This window comes from Protopterus annectens, chromosome 5.part0, assembly GCF_019279795.1.
Source record: "Protopterus annectens isolate FY-2018-M chromosome 5.part0, PAN1.0, whole genome shotgun sequence".
Taxonomy (NCBI): Eukaryota; Metazoa; Chordata; order Ceratodontiformes; family Protopteridae; genus Protopterus; species Protopterus annectens.
The window spans coordinates 784,533,545-784,546,535 of NC_056735.1; positions in this window are offsets into that span (position 1 = coordinate 784,533,545).

The window sequence follows — 12,991 nt, forward strand, 5'->3', positions numbered from 1 at the left end:
TTCCCTTGAATGCTTTGGTTATCTGCACATACACATCACAGCAACTGTCTAATGGCTCCAGATCAAGGCTGCAACAGTACATACTGCACTCAACACAGACTGCTGAGCCTCCAGGCTGTCACCCTGCAGACAGACATAGGTACAAAGGTGGTGTAATGTACAATGGGTGCAATGTATTCATTGGACAGGCCATATTGTCCCTGTCCACATCTGCCTATCAAACTGCAAACATCCACATATGGCCAGACTGGTAAGTGTATACACATAGCAGGGATATTACCAGGTATCCCACCACTAGGATACTAGATACAATAACAATACCAAGCAGTATCACTCTGCAGGCCACACATGCTGTCTGACAAAAGGCCACTTTGTGTACTCTACAAGTACTGTGCCTGCAGCATCATATACAGCAGACATAACCTGTGGTGCATGCAATAGGTACTGTGAGCTGTAGTGTGTAATACTCAATAGATAGGAGTTCTAATCTCACATTCTCCAACACTGTGTGTGTGTGTGTGTGTGTGTGTGTGTGTGTGTGTGTGTGTGTGTGTGTGTGTGTGTGTCTATCAATATATCCTCTCACAGCAGTGTAGACATGCCCCTATGGGGTGTCTCCATGCAATGGTATGCATTTTATGCCCTGTGACTGGCTGCTGGCCTTTAAATTCCCTCCTCTACAAGGTCTGCAGAAGTCATCCACCTTAAGAGCACTGGCTGGCAATTTAATAACAGATAAACTCCATGGTACATGTGATAAATGCTGCAAGCTATAGTGTGTACAACTAGATAGGTTGGCGTTCTAATCTCATAATCTTCAACTATGTGTGTGTGTGTGTAAATATGTCCTGATGCAGCACTTCAGAGAAGCCTGAATGGGTTATCACTGTGCAATGGTTATGCATTTTGTGCACACTAACTAGCTGCTGGCCTCAACATTGTCCTCCATTACAAGGTCTACTGATGTCATCCACCTTAAGAGCACTGGCTGAGAGTATGATATCAGATAAACAGCGTGGTGCATGTGGTAAATCATGCAAGCTATAGTGTATGGTACTAAATAGGTAGGGGTTATAATTTCACAGCATCCAACGTGTGTGTGTGTGTGTGTGTGTGTGTGTGTGTGTGTGTGTGTGTGTGTGTGTGTGTGTGTGTGTTAAACTATATCCCCATGCAGTACTTCAGACAAGCCTGTATGGGTTACCTCTGTGCGATGGTTATGCATTTTATGCCCACTGACTAGCTGCTGGCCTCAACGTCGGCCTCCGTTACAAGCCTGCTGATGTCATCCACCTTAAGAGGACTGACTGAGAGCATGATGTCAGATAAACAGCATGGCGCATATGATAAATAGTGTGAGCCATAGTGTGTAATACCAGATAAGTAGGGTTTATAATCGCACAGCATCCAACTTGTGTGTGTAAATATGCCCAATTACAACACTAGAAACATGCCCATGTGGCCTACCCCTGTGCATTAGTTATGCATTGTATGGCCCTGTGACTAGCAGCTGGCCCTAACTTGCCCTCCTCTTCATAAGCATAATTGATGACTGCCACCATCTAGAGTTGTATGTTCAGAATGCCCAGGTGACATGTATCAAGGGTAGTAGAGTGTGTCACAGGGTATGAAAGCATGATGACATTCACTTCCCCCATTGTCCCTGACACACTGTTCTACACCTAGAGAGCCATGCCCATATACTGGCATACATTGCTGACATCATATCTCTGCTGTGTTGCCTTGCCATCCTGTGCCACTGTATTGCCTCCATATGTCCATAGTTGAATTGCTCAGACTCCTAAGACAAAAACATACACAGGTCCATGACACACCTGCTATTCTGTAACACTACTGCCAGTGTACTTTCAGGCAGCAAAGATACACAATGTTTGATGTGTAGTCCTGACACATGCCAGCATACAGTGCCTGTCATGGCCCATAACTGCCATGACATAACACTACTGCACTACACAAACAAATGTAAAGTTAAATAGTCACCCTGTATATACAAGTCCCCACATCGATGGCATGGATGGCAGGGATGTGGCACAGATATCATCACATGCACAGAGTGTGGTGTGGAGGTGCCAGAGGCCTAGGCTGTGCCAAACAGTTGACAGCATGTGTGTGAGTCAGGAAGGGGTGCTGGTTACATGGGCCATGGAGAGGTCCCATTTGTGTCTCTGTAGGTGACCTGCATGTGACAGTGGTGTTAGAGTGTGTGCATGTATAGAGTCAAGCCCAGTATTAGCCCTACACATGTGTATGGTAGACAGCTGTGGACCATTCATGGTAGAGTGGACAGCTCACCATCTTTGGCCAAGAACACAGAAACTAGCTTTACCAAGAGTAGCATGGCAGCACCATGCCCAAGGTCAGATGCGGTGCTAGTACCTGATGATGACTGCTGTCTGCTGGGCCTGTGTCCCCCATGGGACCTCACAGGCCATGTGCCCATGGCCTGCCACATCGTGGTGTGGATAGCAAACTTCCCTCTATAGCGCTGGAGGTACTGCCACCTGGAGTGTGAGTGTGCATGGCCACATGGACTCACAGCAGATGGTGTTGCTGGCCTATGTCCACATGTCTGATGCTCAACACCAACCACATGTTCCACAACAGACAATGTACGCTCAAAGAGAGATACTGTCTCAGCCCACCATCTGTCAGTGAAACTTTCCATGTCATCACCAATGCAGTGGAGACAGTCATGGATGTCTGACTGTGCTGCAGCTATAACAATAAGTATCCATCTGGTGTTGCTTTCATATTGTGCCTGTGCTTCCATGACAGCCTGAAACATGTGGCGAGTGACCCTCAAGGTGAGACCTGCAACAGGAGATTGAAAAGCAGTAGTCCTCCTTTGAGAACCCTCCCGTCAATCTGCCTGTGAGCGACCTCACCAGTTCTCTGGCTATGGCTAGTGTCTACATTCACTGATGTCATAGTTTTCACACTGTCCTGTGCTATGTCACCACCCTCTGACTGTCCAATATCTGTGGCCTCTGGTGACTGGGCATGTGTGGGCATACTGATTGTGTGCAGGGAAATGGGGGCAGAAGAGGGATGTCAACCTCTGGGACAGATTCAGCCACCAACAACCCCAACTGTACCTCACTATGGCCACCATCATTATCAGAGTCTGATGAGAGACTGATATTATATTGTGAGAGGGATAGACTCCAACCCACCCTTTCACCTGTGAGAAGCAAAACAAAAGCAGTACATTTACCACCTGCACTATTATGTATGGTAATCCATACAGACTCATACAGATGAGGATCCACAACTGCATTACATGTTCCACATCTTCTTATCTCTGATCCCATGCACAAAACACAAACTCACAACAACATACACAGACAATCCAGGCTCTGTATAACATGCATTTCATCTACATCTGGGTAACATTGCCAGTACAATACATCTGTAAAGTATGCAATATGACAATGTATGTGACAGAACTACACATAAAACCCAGTACACCTATCTTGACAATGATATGCCAGTTGTAGTAGCACTGCCTCAGGTATGTACCTTCTCCCTATTGTGTTTGAATGGGCATCTTGGAGGAATTGTCTCATGTATAGCAGGCTGCAAAGTTGGTCATAACTAAGTGCAAACATATTAATGTCTGTACAAATACACACCTGTCATTCCCTAGGCTGTGCACTGTAGGTAACTGTTCCAAAATGGAACATACAACTATTCGACTCTGGCTAAGCACAACAGTTATGCATAAGGGAAAATGGCAGCCCTTAACTTTCATAGGTATATATGATCTGTAAACCAACAGTATCACACTTACCAGGTACAGGACCATGAACTCCGGCCACACCTGATGGACATCTGAAAAGGTGAGGGAGAGATGTTGTCAGCAACACCAAATGTTGCAGTGTAACAAGGTAATATGTGCATATAGCCACATGTGCAGGAGCTAATGTGATACTGGCTATATTGCTGACATGCTGAGTATGTGTGCACAACTGTGGGTAAAAGTCAACCCCCCCCCCAGTGCAGACAGACCTGACACCCATTTACTGGTCTGTACAGCCTATCACAATGACTGCTAATGAATTATACTGGTGAATACAGTAAGTTTACCTGGGCACTCCTCTGATGTGGACACTGTGGCACCAACCTCCAGAATGTATGGCTTGATGGTTGGCTGGGAACTATTGGTTGATCCTAGGTTTACCAGGAATTCCCCTGTGGCCAAGAGGTTGTTCTGTTGCAGGCCCTCCACTGGTGGCAGCACAATCCCTGGCAACAGCAGCTGCCCTTTGATGTGCAGCATTGACCATATCTGTGGTTTGCTGTCAGACCTGCTCATAGGTCCTGTCCTGTTGGCCATTATAATTAACAGCCCTCACAAGGTCGCCCCACAATGCTGCTCACTGTTCATGATTGTGGCTACCACTTGAAAGCAGGACGTGATGGCTGCGTCTGAGGGCATCCAGTATAGTGTCATTCTTTGCAGATGAAAATGGAGGATCCCTCCGGTGGTACATCGTTCCTCCATGACCACAAGAGGGGAACACATTACAGGGCCAGTTACGTGGATATCCACCATGTACAGACCCTGCAATCCATAATGGCCTGCACTATCCACTGCTCCCTCATACGTTATACCCCACAGTTTGGCAACACACTACATGTGTGGCTATCATTAAGATAGTAGCAATACTGCGTAATGTCCCTGTGTGCTGTGACAGATTCTGCTGTATATCTCTACACCCATCACTGCAGTGTACTGTGGTGTACTGTGGTGTGCCCCCTATTGTCAAACACCCACTAATATGTCATACAGTCACCGTTGGATAAATATCAGTGTGCTATTCCAACAACCATATGGGAACAGTCCCGCAACTCCAGTGTGCCACAATGACAGACAACAATGAAAACCTGTGTAGTATTTGTTTCCTGTAGGCATCATACCTCTCAGCTATGCAGATGTTTGCAGAATTTCACCATGTTTGCCTCATTGATGTGGTCCTTCTTGCACAGACTTGTGGATGTCTGACAAATGGTTGTCCACTGATTGGTGTATGCTGTCAGAAAACTGATACAGATTCTAACTGTCACCTATCAGACACTTCAGATAATAGTTATGCTACAGTAATATCTGTTAGTCTATTCACATTTGTACTTTGTTTGGCCAATGTGTATACTCTGTGATTGAGTTTGGGCCTTTGTCCCCCCATTAAATATGAGTTTCTCCTGATTTCGTACTATAGTTGGTTGAGAGGTATGTTAGGCATAGCTCTCAACCAGACAGGGATGAATGTCCGCAAAACAGGACTTAGCCAGAGTACATCAGGGACATTCAGGGACACTTTTACAATGTTAGTACTATTTATCAGTGACATTGACAGACTGAGAGGAGGTGAATTACAGTACATCATTTGACGTTACAGGAGTGTACACCCTTACTTAGTGTCACTATGTCTTATGTATAATCCATTACCTTTTCTATAACAGCTGACTATTGTAGGAGGGATGGACAGGGACAGAGCAGAGATGTGATTCAAAGCAGGGACAGATGAGGTGTTGTACAGCAGAGTATCATTGACATGTCATTATCATAGATCAAATACAAGCCTACTGTTTTAATCCTTATTCCCCACACCTCCATCCTCCCAACTGCATCCCGTTTTATGGGGAAATGTAGTACATACCTGGTAGATTGATGCATTCCTTTTTTGAAGCATTCCTCTGCAAATGCTTTGCACAGACACTGTCTGTGTGAGGAAAACCACATACAGACCTGCTCCCCATAAGCAGTTGCTTGTCTTTTGTAGGTAATGCTCATTAACAGGTAATTGCCTCTGCACCAATCTCTGGTTCAGAATTGCTAATTGCATCTGAAACAGCTGAATTGCACTATCATTAGCCAATAACATGGCACCACAGTGCAATATATAAGGCCTTCATGTAGGCCTTGACCCCTTTCTTAGTTTTTGAGATGGACATTACTGAGGTGTGGTGACTACAGCATCACAGAGGGTAAGTACAAATACTGTCCACTGTAGACATGTATGAAGTATGTCCAGTTTTGCCTCATATGTTTGGTCAGTGTTCCATGGCAGTGTGGTCATCTGGCAGTTCCCTGGCAAACATTGTGGATTGAGGACAGTAAGGGGCAAGAGACATGTGAGTGTTGCACTTCATACCTATCAGAATATGTATGCTAATGCAGTAACTGCTATTCAACTTACTATCTGTGTAGGGGCAAACTGTGAAACATGTACCTATCTCTGGACCTTTATCCCCCCCCCTTATGTATGGTTGTGTCCTGATCCCTTGTTATAGGGGGTTGGGAGGTATGGTCAGTCTGTAGCAGCTACCTTTACATACAGCTGTGTATGCTCCAGGATGCAGCTGCTGCTGTAGCCTAGGACACATAGAAGAGAGTGTGAAAATATTGGAGGCCAGTAAGCTGTACATGTAACTGTGGCAACAGTATCAGCCCTGTCATTACAACAGAGCCAGGGTAAGGGTACCCTTGACAGTCCAGTCATGGCATGTGCTTAAGGTACATCAGTTATGCAACTGTGCCAATAGCAGAGTAGTAGGCCACATATAGTTGGCTATATGAATATATGCAGTGTGTCCCTACCTGCAGGCCTTTGACTTGCAAAACTGGATAGCAGATAATTCAGTAGCAGTAACCTATGGGGATTAAAATTGCATGACTCAGTCATTACTTGCTGTCTTCACAACAATGTAATTGAAGTGCAGCTCACTGGATTCAAACCTACGACTGTCTCTGGTAAAATTTTCCGTATGCAATGCATTTAACAGATTGTGCTACTGAGTCAGTGCGGGAGCCAATATATTTGCTAGCTGAACATATGTACTGTGCCATTGATGCCTTAGCAGGTGTGTTTAAAGATGTTGCAGGTAAAAGGGAACATTTACCTGCTATCCCAGGCCTCACATACTACTACTGTTATTTAGTTGGCTGTCTACTGGTGTATTTTTGCAATAAAGTCGCAGGTACACTCCCATTTTTCATATTAGGTTTGATTTCAGTCTGTCAGTGGCAGTCAGTATGTGTTGCTGGAAATACCTGTTTTAATTAAGATCTGTGTGGCCTGGTGGGTCAGTGCAGTAGGCTGTAATTGACAGGGGCCTGAGCTCAAAACATGGCAGGGGTGATTATTTTGTACATGTGGCTAACACTGTGAAAAACATATAGGATAGTTAAGGCACATTGAAGCTCATTTAAGTGGATTTGTGCAGTATTGCACAACATGCTGCACAGTGGCTCTCAGCTTAGCTCTGCACAAACCCGCACTAAAAAAATTTAAAAAAGGGGGTGATAGGACAGTGGTGAAATGGGGGCAAAATGGAGAAAACATAGTGAAAGGCAGGTAGGGATGTGAAGGATTGGTGTAGGGAAGAACCATAGTTTCCCATTTCTTGTACAGCAACAGCTGTGCAGTTTGACAGATTTTGTGGATGAATTTGAACTCTCAAACCCCAGAGAGAGAGGGGTGAGGACAGCATAAATGTGTTGCCAAGTCAGTGGACAAAATTAGCTGTGTCCAGTGGACATTTGTGTGAAATGGAGAGCTATGTATGAGGACAAAACTTTTTTTTGAGGGACAGGTACCCGTTTTTTTTTTTTTTTTTTAATAAGGAGAGAGTGGAATGTTGGGGAAGGGATATAGGTATGTGTGGGGAGGTAAGTTGGGTAGGAAAGGATGCAACTGCAGACAGACAAGACAGACAAGACAGCAGACAGAGGCAGTGTGAGACACATGAGGGGGTAAACACCTTCGATGGGGAGGGTGTTGGGGAATCTGAAGTGCATGTGCCTCCAGATAGCAGCAATGTGACTGAGATCCCCACCCTTGGGCAGTGGACACTGCTCCTTCACTGTCCTGAAGGTGGCTGTGCTGAAGGCTGGGTGCCAGGTCCAGCTGGCTCCACCAAGTTCTTCAGTATACCCTCAATCTGGTGCAGGTGATGTTCATAACTACTATGAGCAATCCTGTGCACCATGGCCAGTAGTCAATCCTGGGTGACTACTGCCCCTCTGCCACCATTCCTGGGGGGATCCCACTCCCTCAGGTGTTTCCACCCAAAGGTGATGCTGAGCCAGCGGAGGGGGCACCATCGGGTTGGATCCCATGGCTGGCTGAGATAGGGTATTTGGATAAGCAGGAACCAGCCTATCCTGACATGCTGTGGTTATGGAGGTAAAGCAATACATATAGATTAAGTTATGAACAAAACTATTGTTAGTAATAACAGTATGCCACAACATTGCAAATAATCCCATTACATTTCAATGCATATTATGTAAAACATAACAATAAATAACAGAACAGTCAGTATAGTAACAGCTTGCCAGTAACAGTTATGGCATAAAGACAACAGAATAGGTAATTCAGCAAGATATGTTAATATGCACCCATTGTAATACGTAACAATAATAAAACACATGCTCCAAAATAAAGTTTATAGAACAACATATGTTAATAGTAAACCATAACCAATGAGTAACAATAATAAATATTTGAAGATACGGGGTGGGGAGAGAGAGAAATATACTCCATTAATACCATTATAAGCTATATAGTTGACAACAGTACTGCTATATACTCTACATGTCTATCTTTTATTTATGTGTAAAAGTGCTCTATAGCTGCTGTAGCACATACCTACCTCTCAAGCTATCTGCATGGGACAGTATGGGCCCAGCAGTAACAACTGCAGATACACAAATACACAGAACACTTGTACATCAGGTATACCTATATAGCTACCAAGGTGTACTGGTGACTGATGTAATGTTACTTTGATATTTACATAATCATGTTGATGATACATATGTGACAGAGGGATTATGCAACAGTAATTACATTCCGTGACAGCAGGACACTTGAGAGACATGTATGTGTACACTACAGACAGTAAACAACTATCATGTCTTGCTTGGCAGACATTGGGATAGAACTCAATAGCAGTGACTGCAGAGGACATCTGCATCAAATGTATTAATTGACTGCAGCAACCTTTAAAACACACTCCAGGCATGCAGCCATACCAAAGCTCACACATTTTATTTATTTTCTTTTATTGTTATTATACTTATTTCCTGTATTTTATGCTGTATTTTCACATTCCTGTTAATGATTGTAACAGTCTGTAACATCTAAACACACAATAATTTACTCTTAATAAGGAATACCTCACCCATTTACCTGAAGTTCCTGTGGAGAGAATATCTGTAAACATTACATGACTGTTAATGTAATATTTAGATTTATATAGCACTGGATTCAAACCCTGATCTGTGTGTGGTAAAAATGTACTTCATACACAGCATTTAGCAAACTGAACTACTGAGTCACTGCTGATTACTGACTAACTGATATTTGCCTAGAGCTCACCTGGCACCAACCTGCTAATAATGGTATAGTTTTGTACTTGACTGCTGCGACAGTTGAACTCACATGCATGACCTTCAAGCATAATAAAGATACTAGGTAAAAGTATACATTATACATAGCGTGCAGGTGTACAAAATGCATTGCTAGTGTGTTGAGATAGCTGTGAAGTCAACAAACAATATCCAATTATGGGTTATTATTTGCAGTCTACAACTAGTACACTGTTATACCTGACTGCAGCACTGTACCTCACAGCCTGACTACTTGTAGTTGACACACAATGGTGAAAACAAGACAATCCTGATTTACATGATTTACCTTGGTTTTATTGCTATTGGTGCATGTGTTGTTGCAGATCAGTTGTCATAATTAATTTCTTACAAAACAACTCTGAACTTTCACTTATTACATGACAGACTTTATTAGATATACCTTCATGCAGGTACTGATATTATTTCATGTTTTTATTGCAGAACATTTGTAATAATTGATTTTTTGCAAAATAGCCCTACTTCCACAGCCATTGCACAACAGACTTTATTAGAGATACTGTCAATCAGTTACTGGTATAATGTCATGTTTTTATTGCACAACAGTTGGCATTATGCAGGTGTTGCAATACAGCTGTAATTCCACAATTATTGCACTACAAACTGTATTGCATATATTTTGTTATGGTTAATGCTTTAGTCTTCCCTGCTTATGTCACTACAGTTGGCAGTATGCACTTCTTGCAGTGCAGGTTTAAGTCGACATTCATTGCAATGCAATCTTTACTGTATATACCTAATCACAGTTAATGTTTTACTCTTTCTTGCTTATTTGACTATAGATAGCAAAATACATCTGTACTCATCACACTCACGGTGCAACCTAGCCAAGCGTCCAGATGCACCTCGATGTTGCAAGTCCTTACCTCTGCAGCTGTTGGGAGAGAAGCACACCATTATACATACCAGTTTATCAGACACTCAAGATTAGATATTGGTGAAACACAAGTAATAGTAGTTACATACATGTGGGAAATTCCCACCCCGGAATTCTTGGATCCAGGTGTCCAAGAGAGACCCCCTTCCATCTTTTCAGGTCATCATGATGGTGACAACACTGCTCACCTGTGCGGGGGATACCAGCTGCACTGGTGAGGTCCCTTGCCAGATAGTCCCAGGCCTCTGTCTTGCACTCTGAGCTCTGGTAACTTCCCTGCATCAGCCGGCCCTCATGGTTTTTGACAAGGAGTCTGACCATGACCCTGGACTCCTGAATGCCCCAGTGCTGTGCCCAAAAGCAGGAACCATCTCCAACTCCTGTCATTGTATCCTTCAGAGACAGAACTCCAATGGATTATGCTGTATTTCCACCCATTGGGTAATATTTAAAAATGCGGCACATCACTTAGCACTGTGCAGACCAGCCTGGCTGAGATAAGCAGTCCTTAGAGCTTAGTGCTTGGCAGTGCTTAGCAGTGCACAAACCAGCCAAGTAGTGCATAAACATTACCAGACGTTATGTTGTTAATGCAGTACTTAGTAGGTCTTAGCAGGTCTTAGCTGAGTGCAGCAGGCCAGTATTTCAAAATAATTTGCATAATTTCTATTTTAAACAAAAATGGCAACTTGCCCTCCCATGTATTCAAACCCTGCATGTACTGTGCATGAGGCCATAACTCTACCCATTTAGCTATATGGATATCTTGAGTTTTGCTATACCTTTACATATATCTCTGAGCTACCTTTAAGCAGTGCTGAGTACCGCACAGTGCAAACCCACTCAGCTATGCTTAAACTTTACCTTTATATTAATAACTAAAGACATTTGGTTTCTATTTTTAGATGTCTGGTGTCTCAGCACCACTTAGCACTGCTGCACTCCATGCCATGCAAACATGCTTTAAAAAAAAGTGCTATAATACAATTGGACAGTGCAGGAAGTATTTTACTCATCTGTGGACACAGTTAGCACCACAGTCCTTACACTGATTCAATAACTATGTTCCATGGCTCTCTCTTGACAGTGCACCATGATTAATATACATGGTGCACTGCCGAGAGGAAACGGTGTATTCGGACACTGTAACATTCTGTGTAGCCTCTACACTATGCCTACATGGATTTTATTAAATTTAGGGGGAAAATTTCTAATATTACACATTCATATAAATCTTGGCTTAAAGATTTGCTTAAACAATATTAATTGTTGTTGATGTATAACTTTGATGTGTTGATCAGCTGTGGACCTGTGCAATTAGTTATTTATTTGTTTTATAATTGGTTTGTTTATTTATTGTTTTAAAACCAAATACAAAATAAAAAAACTGACTTACGATTTTATTTCAATGCTTGTCAATTTAAGAAATGCTCTGCAGACATATGCAGTTGGGTCCCTGTTAGAATGTTGAATGCTCATAATATTGACATTCATAACACCAAACCCAAAAGTATAGGTACAACACTGAAGTGCCATAGCACCAAAACTAAAAAGATTGAACTGTGCAGGTTGTGACACCTTTGCACTGGCACAGTAATCAAGGAGTGGACGGATGTGCACATTGGGAGGATGACTAGTACACACACACACTAAAGTACAATTTCCCTTAAAACCACACATAGATCACAGTCAATCAGCAGCTGGTCTCTCTCTCTCTCTCTCTCTCTCTCTCTCTCTCTCTCTCTCTCTCTCTCTCTCTCTCTCTCTCTCTCTCTCTCCAGATCCCCAATAAGACTCCCAACTGGCAAAGCTATAGGGTTAAGATCTCAGCAGAGGGACCAAGCCAAGAACTCTAGTACCCTCTCTGTCCAACCAGTGTGCTTCATGTCCCTGCCCATGTAGCTGACACACACACACACACACACACACACACACACACACACACACACACACACACACACACACTTGGAGATTTGATTTATATACAATATACAAACACACAGACACTCATGGGGAAGGCTGGCACAGGTTTATTAGCTATGCCCCCTTCTGCCCAGACAATAAGGTAGTACCAGCTGCCACCAACCACTATTACTTATCAGCTACTATAAGGCGCTTCACAAATGGTGACCAGTTCTACTATGTAATGTTACTGTTATCCAAATGGTAAGTGTGACCAGACTTTTAATGCTATTGGAGTGGTCTATATAGTGTCACCAAATACATATGCAAGTACACTAAGAGCTTAAATATCTGTAAACAAACCAGCCACAATTAAAAAGGTTTAAATATATTTAATAATAAATAATAAAAGAACAAGACAATACTCAATAACTCAATACAATGATAACAGAGTTCAGAATCACAGGAAATACTTTAAAACAACATTGCAGGACAGTCTCAAATAAATGCAGAAAACATCTAAACTAATCTTTACTGTATTCCTATCTATATCTAAGAGATACTACGCCCTAAATGACTTACTTACAGAGCAAGACAAGTGCTGATGAGAGGATGTTATCAGATCCAAAGACAATACAAAATTCACAGACTCACTCTCTGAGGTAGATCTTAAATTAATATCAAACATTTCTGTTGGGTTGTCTCAGATTACATCATTCTTTGTCACCTCTGCCTTCAGTACCCAGGCTAACATA